Raw genomic sequence first — 18,937 nt, forward strand, 5'->3', positions numbered from 1 at the left:
TTTACTTCATAATGACCCGTGATTCTGTTTAATCAAGCGTTTAAACCTTTCGGTATTGGCAGTTTCTAAAATTAAATTCCAAGTTATATCCTTTTGACCTTGAAATAACTGGAATTTTTATATGGGCCCCTGGAACTTTTCAAAAGAAAATTGTTCTCTCTTCTTGTAAAACATGACTATTAAGCTAATTAGGCTTATTTTATGTTACATTTGCATGAAAAGTATTGTCAAGTAGGAAATGATGTTTAACCTTCTTTGAGTTATGTGGATATATACTACTGCATGCAATTCCTAGAAATCTGCTAAGTTTTGATCAATCAGTCATGATTCTGGTTATTATTTTAAGATGCTGTTTACCATGGAAATAAAATGAATAATAAAAATAAACAGCAAAATAAAAAATAAAACAATAAAAATAATATAAATAAAAAGTTGCTTCTCAGGTGCCTCATTATTATAATGAACTGTCATCCAATCTTTAACCATGGCCATTTAAGTCTTTGTCATCCATTTATTGTTTTACTTTAATTCTCTAAAAGCTTCTTTAAGGAGATTCATAGAAAACACTCTAACAAATACTTTGGAATACAGGTTTCTGGTAACTTTAAGATCATAGCATCAGACTGCATAGTAATCTCCAGAACTCAATTAAGGAAACTGACAGATTCATGAAACTGCTAATAACATCAAGCAGAATAAGAACTAATTACATGCAACTGAATGAGCCCAGGAGGATACTTTTTAAATAACTTTTTGTTTGAAACATTGCTGGCTCTTTAAATATTTTCTTTTCCAGAGTTAAGAAAACTTTTTTTAAACGCTGCTTATAGCTTACAGCAATTTGGTATGGTTTTGTGAACAAAAATGGAAACATTTACTTTTTCTCCTTATCTGATCCCTCCAGCATTCCAACACTATCTGTGAATTTTTTTTTAAAATGGCAATGTAGTTGTTTGGATAAGTTTAATAAGAATCTGTTCTTGTAACGGGACACAATTGGAAATACTGATGATGTCACCAAGGCTTTGACTGGAATGTCACATTTTATAATGTGCCAGACAACTTTAAGTAACCAAGGTTGACTTTATGGGGTTAATAAAGCCCTTGGAAAAACGAACAACTGTTGTGGTACCTGGAGTGCATGGTTCATATGGTTATGTTAAAGATGGGTAAGGAATGTCACTTAGCAGACCTAGGAACATCAGGATATTTTAGGGATTTTGAAAGGGGAGGAATTCATCCCAATCTACAGATATTACAGACAAAGTTTGATGGCGAGTCCTTTGCTTGGCTTCCTAGCCTTAATAGGGTTTTAAAAGTCCAATCGCCGGGCGCGGTGGCTCAAGCCTGTAATCCCAGCACTTTGGGAGGCCGAGGCGGGTGGATCACAAGGTCAAGAGATCGAGACCATCCTGGTCAACATGGTGAAACCCCGTCTCTACTAAAAATACAAAAAATTAGCTGGGCATGGTGGCGCGTGCCTGTAATCCCAGCTACTCAGGCGGCTGAGGCAGGAGAATTGCCTGAACCCAGGAGGCAGAGGTTGCAGTGAGCTGAGATTGCGCCATTGCACTTCAGCCTGGGCAACAAGAGTGAAACTCTGTCTCAAAAAAAAAAAATAAATAAAGTTCAATCTGAGATTCCTTATTAACAGTTCCAGCAAAACAGACTTAAAAGAGCTTATAGGATCAATCACTATTCTTGCTGCACTTTTGTAAATACTCAGGCCAAGTTTAAAGAGACTACAGTTCTTTTGCAGATATATTAGTCTTACTGTAATTATCTTTGGTAAAATTGGGGGTGACCGTAGAGAGAAAATCCATGTTTCAATAGAAACTATAATGTACCTGTTATTATATTCTGGCCTCTGTGTTCTCTGAGATTTTTATCTACCTCTAAACTGGACTGGAACCTGAATTCCCTTAATATCTGCCTATGACTCTACAAGCTAATATTTCAGAATTTCTCCCACCTTTCTGACTTGGAATCACTAAAAACAAAAACTGCCCTTTTCTGGAAGCCTTGCAAGCTGAAGCCAGATGACCTGATATGAACTCTGGAGAAATCACCATAATATCTTGTGTATGGATAACCTTTGTGCCTGCTGCCCTATGGGCCACTTAGATCACCAGAGACATTCAGACTGCAAAAGATGCTTCTAACCTACAATCCAGACATTTTCTCAACTGACTGCCCTCCAGACGCAGAAATTTGGCTTATTCTCTGCTCCAGTCATTAACTTACATTCTTCTTTCGTTACCATAGAAATGCCTCTTTTGTGGGTTATTGGACATTCTACCAACTCAGTTTCTGGACTGTAAAACTTCTTGGGAAAGTTTCGGCCTTGTCTGGGACCTGTGAGGACCCGGGCCACACAGCAGGAGGTGAGCAGTGAGCAAGCAAGCATTGCTGCCTGAGCTCCGTCCGCCTCCTGTCAGAGCGGCGAGTGCATCAGATTCTCACAGGAGTGGGAGCCCTGTTGTGAACTGAGCATGAGACGGATCTAGCCCGCACACTCCTTACGAGAATCTAACTAATGTCTGATGATCTGAGATGGAACAGCTTATCCTGAAACCATCCCCCCACCTCCGGTCCATGGAAATGTTGTCTTCCACAAGACTGGTCCCTGGTGTCAAAAAGGTTGGGGACTGCTATTGTGTGGCATATTTCATGCTGGTTACTTGAAGAAACTACAGATGCAAGAGTAGCTGTAAGAAGCTGTCCTTTTGTAAAAGAAATCTACCCCTACTAAGGAAACCTACATTAATGAAACTATCTTTATCAGGAAGATACTTATCCAGTTACTCTAGACAATATTTACTTTTTATTTGCATAGCACAACAGACTTTGCTGAGCATGCATTTCCTCCCGTTGACCTTCCATGGCTGGCCACTGCCTCCTCCTGGAGGCCCAGCTCCTTCTTCCTTTCTACAGCTTAGGACACTCTGTCAGCTTCAAACATCCGACCCTTCTTTGAGTCTCATATTTTGTGGGACTCCCGTGTTTAAATAGTATGTAATTATGTCTTTCTTCCTGTTCATCTGTATTATGTCAACTCAATTTGTAGCCCAGCCAAAGAACCTAGGATGGTGGAGAGAAGCCATTTTTGATCCCCTGCAGACAAAATGAAGGCAAGTGAAGATATTTGGGTTGGATGATAATAACGAAGTGATTTGGAACTCGTGGAACAACTATACATGAAGTGGGTTACTTAATGAATTACTAGCAGCCCCAAGGGAGAGCTTTAGTGATGTGCTGCTGGCCCTGTCCCTGGCCGTGTACTGATCAACATTCCAGTTTACAGTTCCCTGCAGACACAGCAAGCGGCTGCATTCAACTCTGAGAGAGCTGGACCATTAAATGTATGCGGATGAGTGGAGGCTATCATTGCTCTCTGTCTTGTGTTAGGACATATACAGGCATGTCACACCACCTCTGAAAGACCTTGAGAAACATGGGCAAACTAAAAGTATGGTCAGATAAATTCGTAAGCATAATAACAACAGCTGCGTGTACTGAGCACATGCCACCTGTGGGCACTGCGCTGAGCGTTGCACTGGCATGACCTCACGGCGTCCTCACAGCAGCCCTGTGCGGTGGACACTTGTCAGTCCCACGGTGCAGCTGGACACCTTGAGGTTTGGGGGAGGTCCCCCAGGACTGATGGCCTTGCCTCTGCAGCACAAAGATGGATGGAGGGACTGTCCTGTGGCCTGGAGGGGGCCGGCTGCGCCCGGGAGGGCAGTGCTATCCTCTGTCCTTGTGTGGATGAAGGCTGAGGGGAAGGTGGTGAGTTTATTGGGAAAGGTGCTGATGGGCAGAAGCGGGACCAGAAGGTGGGAGTCACGGGGTGACGGCAGCTCCCATGTGAGGAGGGACTTCCGAGTCTTCTGAAACTGCCTTGGCAGAATTGTAAGTAATGAGAAGAAGCTAACGTGACTGACTCCAACTTGCTTTAATCTCACAGGCTGACTTGTTTCTTGTTTTGTTTTTGCTTATTCTGGCACGGCAGTCAAGATAACTATGAGAGGAATTTGTGGTTAAACTTTGAGGCCAGGAAAACGGAAACCCCGCTCCCTTGCTCAGAGATTGAAGCTGCATTCATTCAACAAGGTTTGAATTATGGTAGGGGCTTGAGCTTTGCTAGCAGATAGGCGGAGTTAAACAATGAGCTGCCACGCTTAGCTTGTTTTTCTATAAGTTGTGTACTGACTGCCCAGAGTCATGTAATCAGGGGAGGCAAGATTTATAACTTCTCCGACTGTCCCTAGAGATAACATCACTGACTGCTGTGAAACTGAAAAAATGGGCCTTTGAGGTATTTTTTAGATTTAGCATTTCCACAGACCAAGAGCCGCCACCTGGTCCTGAGACCCCCAGCGGGGACCAGAGGAATCTGGTGAAGATGGTTTTAGACACCTCTTTGATGTCATCCCTTGTTTCCATTTCCCAGTCCCCCGCCTGCCAAAGTACCCTTAAAACACATGGCCTTTGAATTCCCGGGGAGACAGGTGTGAGAAGTTTCTCTGAGCTCATGAGGCCCTTCCTTTGGGCAGTGCCTGTTCTCAGTGCATTTGGCTCTCTGGGCAGCGGACAAGATGAACCCATCGGGCTGTTATGCTTGGGTGGCGCGTTGCTCTGGAAGGCCAAGTGGAGGTGGCACAGCTCCCTGTCAGGGACGCCAGAAGGGGGACTCCACCCTAGATGACTCAGGTGCTCTGCTCCCATGTGGCCCAATGGACTCACAGCCACTGCTTACAGGCAGTGGGTTTGCCAGCCGCTAAAGAGCCTTCCCACGGCTTCAGGTCAGTTTCAGCAGAGGGGCCACTGACGGCTTCACCATGGAAACACGTTCCTTCTGGGGAGTCAAATCCATGGCCTGAGGGGTGTGGGAAACAAGCTGGAGTGGCCATTGCCTGAGCTTTCCCTTTTTTAGGGGGAAATAAAAAATAGCCTCCAACCTTTATACCTCCTGACAGGAAACCGCAGACTCGCTGATTCTTCAGCGAATTTGTGCACATTCAGCATTTGTCAGTCTGAGGGACTTTCCTCCCCCAGCACCACCTGGATTTAGGAAATGCCAGGCTGTGAATAATCAGGCAGACCTTGTCCAGAGCTGAGAGCAGAAATGGAAGCGTTTGGCGTCTAAATGCCCTTCAGGTTGGAGAATGACCCTTCAGCAGATGTTTAACATTTTAAAATTTATAATCGGCAGATCAGGGCTAAAGATGGAATTTAGGGGAACCTGAAGCTAAATTCTCTTTCAATCTCTCCCTCACCTCCACCCCCCTCCCACCACTGCCTGCATATAACACGCCCTCCCCACATCTGTGGACCCCTGTGTCTCAGGTAACATAACGGTGGGAGAGCACCAGCCATCAGTCAACCTCAAACAACAGGCCTGATTATTTTCACAGAATAGGACAGGCAGAGCGTCTAATGTTTAGTCAGAAGAATGGATTCCAGCCTCAGTCAGTAATTAGCTATAGGATCACGGGCAGTGCAGTTTGATATTCTGACTTTCAATTCTTCCCTATTTTTATTTTTATTTTTGGAGATGGGGTCTCTGTCACTCAAGTTGAAGTGTAGTGGCATAATCATAGCTCACTACAGCCTGCCTGATCTCTTGGGCTTAAGTGATCTTCCTTCCTCAGCCTCTAGAGTAGTTGGGGCTACAGGGATGCGCCCCCATACCTGGCTAATTTTATCATTTTTTTTGTAGAGGTGGGGTCTTGTTATGTTGCCCAGGCCAGTCTTGAACTTCTGGGCTCAAATGATCCTCTTACCTTGGCTCCCAAAGAAGCTGGGATGACAGGCGTGAGCCACCATGCCCAGTCCCAATTCCTCCTTTTGTAAAACGGAATAATAACAATTTTTAACGATAATTGAAACTCCAGGATGGTTTTGAGTATCACACACCACAGTGCGTGTTGACACATTTGCTAATTGTTCTACATTGTTTCTGTAATGATTATAAGATGGAAACCTCCTGCTGGCTTGGAAGTTTTCACAGAGCTGAGTATTTGGTGTGGATGTCGTGTTTGTTTTTCAGATCCTCAAAGGATTGGGATAATTAGCTAAATAAATCTTGGCTAAGCCAGCATGCGTAAGGTGGTCATGCACTTAATTCAGTAACATGCACAAAAAGAATCGTAAGGCAAGAGATCAAAGGGGGATGAAGAACAACTCAGTTAAGGAGAGTCACCTGGGAGTGTGAGCCCTGGGCAGACCACATTTGTGTGGTCACCTGGGCCTGGCCATCCACAGGCAAGACCAAGACTTACAGGGCAGTCATGCAGCTCGGTGACCAATGGAGATGATAATCCTATAGCAAAAAGTTAAAAAATAAAAATAACAAACACCCATTGCCAGCACCGTGCAGGAGAACACTCATTTTCTGGTTGGAAAATCTACAGTGCCCACTCAGCCCTTAGAAATGTTCATCAACTTTGACTTTAGCCAGTCTAGAAAATTATCTGTGAAAGATCTTAAGGAAATAGTCACATTCAAGAGCACAAAAATCTTAATTGTAACACTGTTTAAATCAGCAAAAATAATTAGGAAGCACCTATGTGCAGCAGTAGGGGGTGGGTTAAATGAAACAGCAAATATTCTTGTTTTTATTTTTATTTATTATTATTTTTTTCGAGACAGAGTCTCACTCTGTCACCCAGGCTGGAGTGCAGTGGGCATGCTATTGTCTCACTGCAACCTCTGCCTGCCGGGTTCACTCAATTCTTCTGCCTCAGTCTCCCGGGTAGCTGGGATTACAGGCACCTGCCACCATGCCCGGCTGATTTTTGTATTTTTAATAGAGACGGGGTTTCACTATGTTGATCAGACTGGTCTTGAACTCCTGACCTCAAGTGATCCAGCCTCTTTGACCTCCCAAAGTGCTGGGATTACAGGCATGAGCCACCAAGCCTTATTTACAATGGGTAAGTGGCATGTCCCAGGTTCCATGGCCTAAGTAACAAAGGCTCACCCAGGACTGAGACCATCTGACTCCAGTGCTTTTCTCTAGACAAGGAGCTGTCAGGAAAAGTTGCTTTGGAATTGAAACAACCCCGTGGGAGTTTGGGTGGGATCAGAAGTTGCATGGTGGAACTGCAGTGGTGGGCCAGAGCTGTCTGAGTTGGTGCAGCAGGTAGCCATGGGGTGCTACACTCATAGAGGAGGTGGGGTGTCCCAGGCCCTGGCATGCTCTCCAGAGAAGACCCTTTCTGGGTCTGGCCTTAGAGCAAAGGGCTGCTGACCTTGGGGTTGGCCAGGCACGGTCTCCAGAAGGAATCCTTCTCTTCCTTTTCCTCTTTCATCACGATCTCCTCTACCTCCTCCTCCTCCCCCTCTTCCTCTCTCCTTTCCTCCTTCTTTCCCCTTTTTCACTCCCCCTTTCTCTCCTCTGTCTTTCCTCTTCCTCCTCTTAGTAGAGAGAAACCCAGTCCTCCTTCCCACTCACTTCTTCGGCTCCCCTTTGTAGATGTTTAGAGAGAGGGAAGTTTTGGAGACATAATCTGGCTTTCTTCAGCTAGGGTCGTTTGAACACTAGTATTTTACTCTCTCAGATTTAAAAACAAGAGAGAAGAGGTCAATGCTCTAAGATTTCAAATATTATCTCAGGACCTCTTAGAGGGGATCAGAGATTTTATGCGATACTGCCCGGCCTCATCAGCATCCTCTTCATCGTGACCACTGCCACCACCAGCACCGCAAGATACATCCAAGACACCACCCCTCTTCAACACCATTTCCTGTCAATTCCTAGAGACAGTCCTGCTTGCAGATATGAGTTGCAACGTTGGGCTAGCTATTCACAGAAAGAAGGTGAAAGGGCCATGACAGACAGGGCAGTACGGACTCTATTTTCCATGCTGGACTTGAAGGGAGTATAAATTAACATAAATTAACTACAAGTGACTCAAAGTCCCATTAGAGTCTCATCTACAAGGCAATACAGCGTCGTGGTTAAGGGAAACCACCTGAACGTGAGACTTGGATTGAAGTCTCCATTTCTCACCGGTCTGTGACCTTGGTAAGCACTTTTCCTGCCTCGGTCATCATCAGGAACGTGGGGGTTATCACAGCGCCTGTCCCATCAGATTGCTGGAGTCATGAGTGAATAAAAATGCAAAACTCTAGACCGCATCTGCTTTCTTTACCCATTGCATACCTTGTACTACGGCTGGCACATGATAGGTGCTTGGCAAATATCACAAGAAAGGCAGATGACTGAATAAATGAATGATGAACAAATGAATGAATGAGAACATAGTAAGTGCTTAATAAATGTTCATTATTAGTGTGATTGTGAAGTATCTAATTCTTCCATCCCTCCTCTTATAAGGATACGAAGTATAGTTTTATGGGTTTGTTTTTTCCTTTCTTTTTCTCACATCTATCAATGGTAAACTGTTAGCAGCAAGAGCATGGTCCAATGCAGGCATAACCAGGGACTTCTGAGGACAGGATGGGCCTGAGACATCTGTAAACTGGATGATCATCATGGGAAACCAGCAAGAGCGGAGTTTGTCACAATCTGCTCTCTTACAACATTGTGTTGCTTTTTTCTTTTGAGACAGAGTCTAGCTCTGTGGCAGAGGCTGGAGTGCAGTGATGCCATCATAGCTCACTGCAGCCTCGACCTCTCAGGCACAGCGATTCTCCTGTCTCCTGAGCAGCTGGGATTACAGGCGCCATCACACCCAGGTAATTTTTGTATTGCTAGCAGAGATGGGGTTTCACCATGTTGCCCAGGCTGGTCTTGAACTCATGACCTCAAATGATCTTCCCTCCTCCGTCTCTGAAAGTGCTGGGATTACAGGCTTGAACCACTGCACCTAGCCTGTTCTGCTTTTAGATTATCTTTTCCCTCCTTTTCTCCCTTCATCCTGCTCCTTTTTATACACAATAGTGGAAATAACAGGCGATGCATGAACTCTGCTCTGCAAAGATCCTGGACAAATCGTGTTATCTCCCTGGGCTGCCGTTTCGTTCCCAAAATGAGGACACAGGCGCCGTCACTCCCTGAGTTCTCCTCCAGTCTATCATATTCTGGTTCTGTGATTTTAAAAAATAGCTTAACGTCAAGGTATATTTGAGTGCCTGAGCTTGCAGTTTCAAAGTGTAGTCTGGAGACCCAGGGAGCTCCCCAAAGACCATTTCAAGGGGTTCTAGGGTCAAAATTCTTGATAATATGGCAACTTTCACTCTCCCTCTGTTGTAAGTGTAAAGGATATGAAAGGCTCATTAGTATTCTTTGTGATTCCACACTGTAACCAACCTTGAAGAAACTGCCACTTGCTGAGTTTTTATGTAGTATACAAGGATTTCACAATTAACTGAAAAGGCTATTAAAATACTCCTTCTTGCAACTACATATGCAGGTGAAGCCAGATCTTCGTAAACTCCAACCGACACAACATATTCCACCACGGTGATGTAGACGGCAATATGGGAACATATCTGTTTTTTCTTAAGCCAGACGTTAAACAGATTTGCAAAAATGGAAAGCAGCGACCCTCTTTGCACTGTTTGGTTTTTGTTTTGTTTTGGAAAATATAGTTATTTTTCAGGAAAATATGTTGCCTGTGTTAATGTGAAATGGTTTATGCTATGTTCAAATGAATTAATATATACATAGTTTTAGAAATTCTCAGTTTTAATTTCTGATATAGTAAATATTGCTAGATATAACACACATTTAAAAAAAAAAAACTCTATGGGGCTGGGTGCAGTGGCTCATGCTTGTAATCTCAGCACTTGGGGAGGCTGAATCAGAGGGATTGCTTGAGCCCAGGAGTTCAAGACCAGTCTGGGCAACATAGTGAGATTCTGTCTCTACAAAAAATAAATTTAAAAAATTAGCTGGGCACAGTGGCACAAGCCTGCAGTCCCAGCTACTTGGGAGGCTGAGATAAGAGGATTACTTGAGCTCAGGAGTTCAAGACCGTAGTGAGCCGAGATTGTGACAATGCACCTCCTACCTGGGTGACAGAGCAAGAATCTGAGAGTGAGAGAGAAAGAAAGAAGAGAGAGAGAGAGAGACAGAGAGAGAGAGAGAGAGAGAGAGAGAGAGAGAGAGGAAACCTTTATGAGAGAGAGAGGAGAGAGAAAGAAAGAGCTCTATGAGACACACAGACACACACACACATGCACACACACACATCACACACACACACACACACACACACACACACACACACACACACACACAGAGCTCTATGGGGTCCTTAATTTGTTTACTGTAAAGGGGTCCTGCGATCAAAAAGGTCGAGTTCCATTCGACACTATTCTAAGTTTACCAAAATGACTGGGAATTTGGTCTTGAATTTTTTTTTGAATGAACTAAGCATCTGTTGCGTAACCTCTTTAACTTTTTTGTTCCCCCACTCTTCATGCTGACTTTTTAAAATGAGTGAGGTCACTTTTCTGTTTTCATCGTGTTTTGCCTGAATGTAGGAATTTCGCAGCACTCTAAGCCAGTGCTGAGCAGATGGAGATGTGTAAGGTTTAAGCGAATGAGAGTCAAGTTTTCAGAGTCTGGAATATGTTCTAAAAATATTGATCTCTTAAACTCGTAGCCTGAGCAAACATTTAACATTAAATAAAGTAAATCAGTAATCTCCCTCCCATAGTTACCCTCTCATTGAAAAAGATCAGATTGTTTTGCAGGCAATTCATTAGTCCCTCTCACAGACAAGGATAGAAACCAGCCAACTCACTTTATGAGTTTAGCATGGCATAACACTCAGACTGGAGACAATATAGGAAAAGAAAATGACAGGGCAATGTGGGGGTTTTTTAATATGTACACATTCTTTGATATACTTCCCTTTGACAATTCCCCTGCCCTTGAGGGTGGGCTGGTTTAGTTATTTGCTTCTAGCAGATAAAATGTGGCAGAAGTGATGATATGTGATGTCTAGACGAGGCCATGAAAGCCTCATGGGTCACTCTGGGAGAAGCCAGCTGCAGTATAAGAGGATGCTTGGCAGCCCTACGGGAGTTCCATGTGGTGAGGAGCTGAGAGCTTCTGCCAACAGCCATCTGAGGATTTTGGAAATGAATCGCCAGCCCCAGTTGGGCTTTCGGATGACTGTATCCCCAGCTGACATCTTGGCAGCAACTTCTTGAGAGACACTAAGCCAGAACCACCCAGATGAGTTGCCCCTGAATTCTCAACCCACAGAAACTGAAATACAAGATGTATGTATTTTAAATCAGCAAAATTGGGGGCTAATTTGTTATTCAGCAGTAGCAAATTAAAATAACCAATATAATTTATGAATATATAGGTGCAAAAATCCTATAGAAAATACTACAACACTAATTCAGTGGTGCTACATTACAAGTAATTCATCATGACCACGAAGGGTTTAACCCAAAAATGGAAGGATAGTTTAGCATTAGAAAAATCTATTAATGCAATGTACCACCTTCACAAAAAGGAGAAAAAAATTTGGATTTCAGCATTCATTCATGATTAAAAACTTTAATAAACTAAGACTAGAAGCTAACTTTCTTAACTAATAAAAAGATATCCACAAAAATCCTACCTAAACATTATACTTAATGGTAAAACTTTGAAAGCAGCTGTGTTTAAGTTAGCAACTAGATAAATAGACTGTCACTGTTTCCATTTGACAATATACTGGATATCTTACCCAAGGTAATAGAGCAAGAAAAGCAAAGAAAGGGTACAAAAACTGTAAAAAAAGAGAACAAAAAGTCCTGATGCGTGAATAGTAACTGTCTACAGAGAAAAATCAAAGAGAATCACTGTCAGTTTTTTTGAAGGCTAGTCAAGTGAAGCAGTGGGAATGGAGACGGAACAAATACATCTGTAGCTGACAGGGACCAATTAGTTGTAAACATCACTGCACTCGGACCAGCCAGGAACAAATTATTAGACATCATGAAAGAGCTCAACCAGATTTCTGGCTACAGACTCAAGATACAAAAGTTCACATATCTACAGAGTGTAACAACCCAATAAAATATAATCAAACAAGAGGGTAAAGGATCAAGAGAAGCTCTGATGCTTTTTTTCCCCCTCTCTCCCCGCTTTCTCTCTTTCTTTCTTTCCCTCCCTCCTTCCTTCCTTCCTTCCTTCCTTTCTTTCATTCATTCTTTCTTTCTTTCTTTTTCTTTTTCTTTTTTTTGAGAAAGTAGTAAGGATTTTTATTGTCAAAACAAGAGATCATACTAGAAGACACAAATAAATTAGACTCTAGGGCCTCTCTATGGAAAGGTCAGCTTCTTATACAGACAAGGTACTATCCAAAACAAAAAACGGGTATTTGAGACAGTGTTCAAGACAATGACTGAACTTGTACACGGTGAGGAGAAATTAAAAGGTGGTTTCACTGTTTCCCTCCCTCAGTAAGGTTATGTGTTGCATAAAGGGATGAGGCTCATTTTGGTGAAAAATGCTTCCACACAGAAAATTTTGAATTTATTCACCTACCCGGCAGACGTTCCAGTCCCTGACCTGAACAAGGAAATCAAAATAAGGTAACACCACTGGCTTCACATGAACCTCAAGAATATAATCTAACTGTACCTACCATATCCTTTACTTTAAAAAAGTTTAATGTCCATTTACCTATACCAAATCAGGAGACTAAACTTTCTCTCTTAGCAAGTTTTAACCTAATTGGAGTTAAATTAATCTCACTTTAAAGTGCAAGAAAGGCTCTGGTAGACTAGTGTTTGTCCTATGGCATTGAAAGAGGAGCACGCCTCCCGCAGCACTGGCCTGAGAGGCCCCACATGAAGAACTGGCTGCAGGATACTGATCCATTACATCCACCAAAAAGCAGGGGGACTCAAGGTTCAGCCTAGAAAGAAGGATCCCTGGCAAGTCTGGCTTTTACCTGTACCCAGGTCCCAAACAAATCTTGGGTCCCCTAACTGGTAAGACTGGAGCACAGCACCAGCCATCAACAGGGCCAGAGTCATCTCAGCAAAGCAGTGAGCAACTCTACGCTATGACTTGTCAATGCTCACGTGGATAGTGATAAAGGAATCAAGAAGCCTGGCCTTTGGAACAGCACATACATTCTTTACCTAATAAGCAGTGATCAAAGTTCTTACCTAGGGTAAAGGATGAAAAAACAGGTAATGAGGTCCCCACTGACCACTGCTGAGAATATTTAGTCTAACTTTAAAGCAATACAAAATGGCTTCTTCCATACAAGGGCAAGCTTTGTACTAATGTTTCTCAAAAACCAATTATGTCTCCAGCTCTAGCCTCAGTTTAACAGGTTTTATACTTTATTTTTTATTTTTATTTTTTTGAGATGGAGTCTCACTCTATTGCCCAGGCTGGAGTGCAATGGCATGATCTTGGCTCACTGGCAACCTCCACCTCCTAGGGTTCAAGCAATTCTTGTGTCTCGGCCTCCCGTGTAGCTGGGACTAAAGGCGCACACCATCACGCCCAGCTAGGTTTTTAGTAGAGAACGGGTTTCACCATGTTGGCCAGGCTGGTCTTGAACTCCTGACCTCAGGTGATCTACCTATCTTGGCCACTCAAAGTGCTGGGATAACAGGTGTGAGCCACTGCGCCCAGCTGATTGACAGTTTTTAAATATATCTTTCCTATGTCAGAATCAAGGTAAAAGGGGAGTGGGGCGCAAGAAACCCTCTTCACCAGAATCCCTGGAGAGAAAGATCTCTAGAAGCCAGTGGGTGTGAGCACATTCAAGTCACGGGGTTTGAGATTATGGGCCCATGGTGGCTGTTTCTTTCCTTCCATCACTGGGATGTCCATCTTGGGCGGCTTCAAGGCTGCTGGATCTTCAGCCATTCATTTACTCTGGGCACGGATCAGTTCCATTGGAGAGGGCTTCTGGGCTCCTCGGTAGGCCTGGGTGGCAAAACTTCCAGAATCATACTTCTGAAGGGATCTTGGTCCAAAGAAGCTCCACTTATCTGACAAGTTTCTGTCCTTATCCCCACTTCCAGAGTCCATGGTGCTAGGATTTGGGGCAGGTAAGGCTGTGGAAGAACCAGAAGTGAACCAGCCCCTTGGCCTCTGCTTAGGTGAAGAGTGAGGACTGGTGCTGGGGGTGGACTGGGCTGATGCAGGTTGCCTCTCTTCTTTTGTTAGCTCTCCACTCTGTAGCTTTAGTTTTTGTGATCGGAGAATTCATGATGACATGGGTAGCCTTAGCCTTCACCACTGGGACCTTGTCCACACTGTCAGTGGCTGATGACAGCGTCACGGCAGGGGAGGGTAGACTGGCCTCTCCTTCCTCCACCAGGCACTTCTGGTTGTCTTGAAGCCATTGAAAGACTGGGATCCAGTTGCTTTCTCTATATAGAATTCCGAGCTGAGCCCCTGCCACCACGGTGAAATGATGTGACGACTAAGCTGACAGACAGATGTTAATGAGGAACATGGTCGAGCTGCTGCAAATTAGCAAAGCTTCCCAGGAAGAGTCCATCCAGAGATTCTGTTATCCTGCTGCCGCGGGGCTGCCTGCGGCCCGGAATCCGGCACTAAAAAGGTTCCGAGGGCCCACGACTCCCAAGACGCTGTGGCGCAGTCTGGACCCAAGCCATGGTGAGAGCGGCGGCGACAGAGAAGGTCTCCACGACCTACCGGGAAGCACTGCCCCTCTTTCTTTCTTTTTCTTTTTGAGATAGGATCTCATTCGTGTTACCCAGGCTGGAGTGCCGTGGTGCGATCATAGTTCAACGTAGCCTCAGTGACTTCCTAGGCTCAGGTGAGGCTCCCACCTCAGCCTCCCGAGTAGCTGGGACTACAGACATGAGCCACCACACCCAGCTACTGTTTTCTATTTTTAGTAGAGATGGGGTTTTGTCACGTTGCCCAGGCTGATCTTGAACTCCTGTGCTCAAGTGATCGGCCGCCCAGAGTGCTGGGTTGACAGGCGTGGGCCACTGTGCCCGGCCACTTGGATGCTTTTCTAGAGGAATAAAGCAAGGAGACTTTCTCACCAATATGAAGACTTATTACAAACAATATTAAAACTTACTATAACACGTATGATTAGTTGCAGTAGCAATGAGGACAGTATGGCATTGGTACTGAGATAGAGGCCAGTGGATCATAGGAGAGAGTCCCCCTCTCCAACAGACTCATGCACATGTAGATGTAACATACAACGAACATGACAGTGCAGTTTCGTGGGAGATGATGGGCTATTCAGTAACTGGTGCAGGGATATTTCATTATCCACATGGTAAAAATCAGAACTCAACTCACATCATACGCAAAATCAGTCAAGTGGATTTAAAGATCTAAATACAACAAGTAAAACGATAGGCTGGGTGTGGTGGCTCATGCCTGTAATCCCAGCACTTTGGGAGGCCTAGGCAGGTGGATCACTTGAGATCAGGAGTTCGAAACCAGCCTGACCAACTTGGTGAAATCCCGTCTCTACTAAAAATGCACAAATAAGCCAGGTATGGTGGCATGTGCCTGTAGTCCCAGCTACTCAGGAGGCTGAGGCAGGAGAATCGCTTGAACCTAGGAGGTGGAGGTTGCAGTGAGCTGAGATGGTGTCACTGCACTCCAGCCTGGGTGACAAAGCAACAGTCCATCTCAAAAAAAGAAAAAGAAAAGAAAAGAAAAAAAACAAAACAAATATAATACAGAAAAAATTGTATAAGCTCAGGGTAGAAGCGTACTTCTTAAATAAGACAGAAGAAACACAAACCGTGAAGAAAATGATTGTATATTTGACACATGAAAATTGACACTGGTCCATCAAAAGATGCCATTTTCAAAAGTGGAAAGAACCACACGCTGGTGGAAGATACGTTCAATGCACACAACTGAAAAATGATTCGTATTCAGACTGCAGTGAACTCCTCCACCTCAATAAGAAAAAGACAAACAACAGAACAAAAAAACGGGCAAAGGGCTTGAATAGTAATTTCATAGAAGAGGAAAAGTAAATGGCCCATAAACACGTGAAAATATGCTCAACCTCATTAGCAATCATGGAAATGCAAACAAAAAGCACCATGCCGTGCTGTTTTATACCAACCAGATTGACAAAACTGTTAAAGTCTGACAATACCAAATGGCGTTGAACTTGCAGGGCAACCACATAGGCCTGCCATTGACAGTGTAAATTGGAAGAGCCAGTTTCAAAAACAAGTCAGCGTTATCTAATAAGATTGAGGATATATCTATGACACAAGTCAGTAATTCTCCTGCTAGCATACACACTAGAAAGATCTTGCATACGTGCGCTGGGAAGCTTTTATAAGAATGTTCATAGCAATAACGTTTCAATAGGAAAAAGTTGAAAACAGCTCAAATTCCATTAGCAGTCAAATGGATAAATATTTGTGGTTGCAGCAACTCAGGAGGCTGAGGGAAGAGGATCGCTTGAGCCCAGGAGTTCAAGGCTGCGGTGAATCATGATGGGGTCACTGGACATCAAGCCTGGGCGACAGAATGAGATCCCATCTCGAAAATAAATAAGTACTGTGTACTATTTGCCAACAATGGAATATAACACAGCAGTGAAAAGGAATAAATGACTCCCGGATGAATTTCAGGAACATCATGTTGCATCAAAAATGCAAATCCACACAGCATAATTCTATTTATTCAGTCAGAACACATGGCTAAACGAAACAAGACTTCGTTTAAAGATACAACCATACGTGGCAAAATTATAGAGAGAAGCAAGGGGTGATAAACACAAAATTCAGGGTAATTATCTCTGTGGGGAGCAAGGCGTGAGGTGGATGGAATCCCATGAAAAATTGGGGCATTGGAACCCAGAGGCTCTTTGTTAGCTGGGTCATGGGCACACAACACTATCTTTCTTGATGCCTTCCAGACGGGTATAGATATAGATGGGGAACGTGTATTGGCTAACTGTGAACTGAATTAAAGTGTTAATCGAATGCAAAATGGTTCACGTGGCCTCCAGACCCAAGTGGCCTGGGTAGAAACCTGGTGCCTCGTCTTCTTGAGTAGCTCTCTTCATCCCCCCGTGCCTCCGTTTCTTCACCAATGACGATCTGACAACAGTGAATTACAGAGTAATTATAAGCGTTACATCTATGACTTAATATTTTATCAAGTGCTTAAAGCAGTGCCTGGTACCAGGAAAGCACTTTGTACATGTTTGTTAAACAAAGAGTGGGGCTTGTGAAGGGTTCTGGGGAAGTGGAGGGGAGCGTTGAATTTTCAAGGTGTTCTCATAATCCGGGAGCAAAATCTGAAAGGCCTGGCCCTGCACTTCCACCATAGGGACAGCTTTTGTGGCCCCCTTTCAAAGCGTGGGGGGAGATAAGATATTCTATGGCAGAGAACTTGGGGAGCCCTTGGGGCAGTCTGTTGATGAAGGGAGGGACAAATGTCACTCCAATTCACAGTCCATGACATGCCTGTCCTTAGCTCCTTGCCATGGGGGGAGTTGCTGCCGGGAGTGAGTTTGGGGGTCTCAAGCACATTGTCAGCCAGCTCCCCGAAACCAAGCTGCGTGCGTAACCAGCTCAGCTTCCTTTCACCTGGGGGTTGGTTTGCCCCTGAGCATGCCTGGCCTTTTCCTCCACTTCATGTATCCGAGGGAGAAGAGCCTTAGGTTGTTGGGGGCAGGGGGTGGGGGGAGCTGGTTCTGGGGTTAAATTCTGAAGTCACCTGGTTCCCAGAGAGACCGTGCGGGCCCATCTCAGGCCGGTGGGGCCGGAGAGACACCGTATTGCCACCGGAAGCATGGCACAGGGAATGAGCAGGTTCTGACGCTTGGAATTAAACTCACTACTTGCAGGGAGTTTCCTACGTCAGGGGACACTCTGTGTTCGTAGGCTGGTGTTTTCTCTTCAGAGTCTGGGAACTCCAAAGAGAAAAATATTGTTCCTCCTCTTACCTGGATGGTGAAACGGCTTCTTGCTTTCATCATTCCTGCTGGTGACGACCACGGGTTCATTCCAGAGGCCGTTACTGAGCCCTTGCTATGTTCGGAGTCTATTTCAGCCTCATTCTTGCCCCTGAGTGGGGTGCATGCCATGCTGTCCCCTCGTGAGCCTGGCCCAGTGTGTGTAGCCAGTGAGACCATCTGTCCTGCAGGGAGGCTGTCTGAAGTCATGTCTAACGTGACCTGCTTCTTTTACATTTTTTAACTTTCTGGCTCCCTAAAAAAAAAAAACATTGTTTTGAGTCCAAGAGCTTCAAAGCCTCCTGCTTAGGGACTGTGCTGTGGTGGCCATGGCGGTTCCTTCTAGTCCACATGTGGCCCAGAACGCGGTCAGGCACTAGTCCCTGGGGAGATGGCCCAGCCCCCGTGGGGTGTGCTCCAGCCGATGTGGAAAACAGAGGGCTCATGAAGCGCATCTCGGTGGCATCTTTCCGCAGAAGCAGTGCCCTCATGACAGTTTGGTGCTGCAGGAAAGTTCTAAAGCCAGATGGCAGCCTTGTCAGGGGACCTGGACCAGCAGGAGGCCAAGCATCACGTGAGGAGGGCTGGAGAGACCCTTCACAGGGAGGACTGCCCACCCTAGAGAGGAAACCATGGAGAGAGCCAGCCCCCACCTAATGGCACCACCCCCAGGCCCCTAGCCCCGCAGCTGAGCTCCTCGGGGTCATCTGTTCTCTCTGCCGCATACCAACTGCCATTCCAGGGCGCGGTGTTCTCACGGATAAAGCCACACTGGGCAGGTGAACCCTCATCCCATTGTTGGACGGGCAGATGTTGCAAAGGACGGCTTCCTAGGCCGGGCCTGCAGGAGCTTGGCCTGGAATGGCAGCCTGGCTCGCGGGCAGCCCCGACGGTCTGGCAGCCACGGAACGGCCTGGGCCCCCCGCCCTCCTGGCCGCTGTTTGTGATGACTCACCTCTGGTTCCCAGGAACGTTATTTTTGGCCCCAGTGTTATTAAGATTGTGCCCAGATTCCCTGCAAACCGGCCACTAACCAGCATGGACCCCAGTGAAAGGACGCAGAA

The 18,937-nt window shown here is 45.0% G+C and overlaps 1 protein-coding gene and 1 pseudogene across 4 annotated transcripts in view; one reads left to right on the plus strand and one right to left on the minus strand.

The window, feature by feature from the left end:
- Positions 1-18,937, plus strand: part of ANK1 (ankyrin 1) — a 249,618-nt gene that overhangs the window by 83,842 nt on the left and 146,839 nt on the right. The gene's annotated exons all lie outside the window — the stretch shown is intronic.
- Positions 12,127-18,005, minus strand: LOC120361539 (putative monooxygenase p33MONOX pseudogene; annotated as a pseudogene).

The sequence above is a fragment of the Saimiri boliviensis genome, chromosome 13, assembly GCF_048565385.1.
Source record: "Saimiri boliviensis isolate mSaiBol1 chromosome 13, mSaiBol1.pri, whole genome shotgun sequence".
NCBI classification, from domain to species: Eukaryota; Metazoa; Chordata; class Mammalia; order Primates; family Cebidae; genus Saimiri; species Saimiri boliviensis.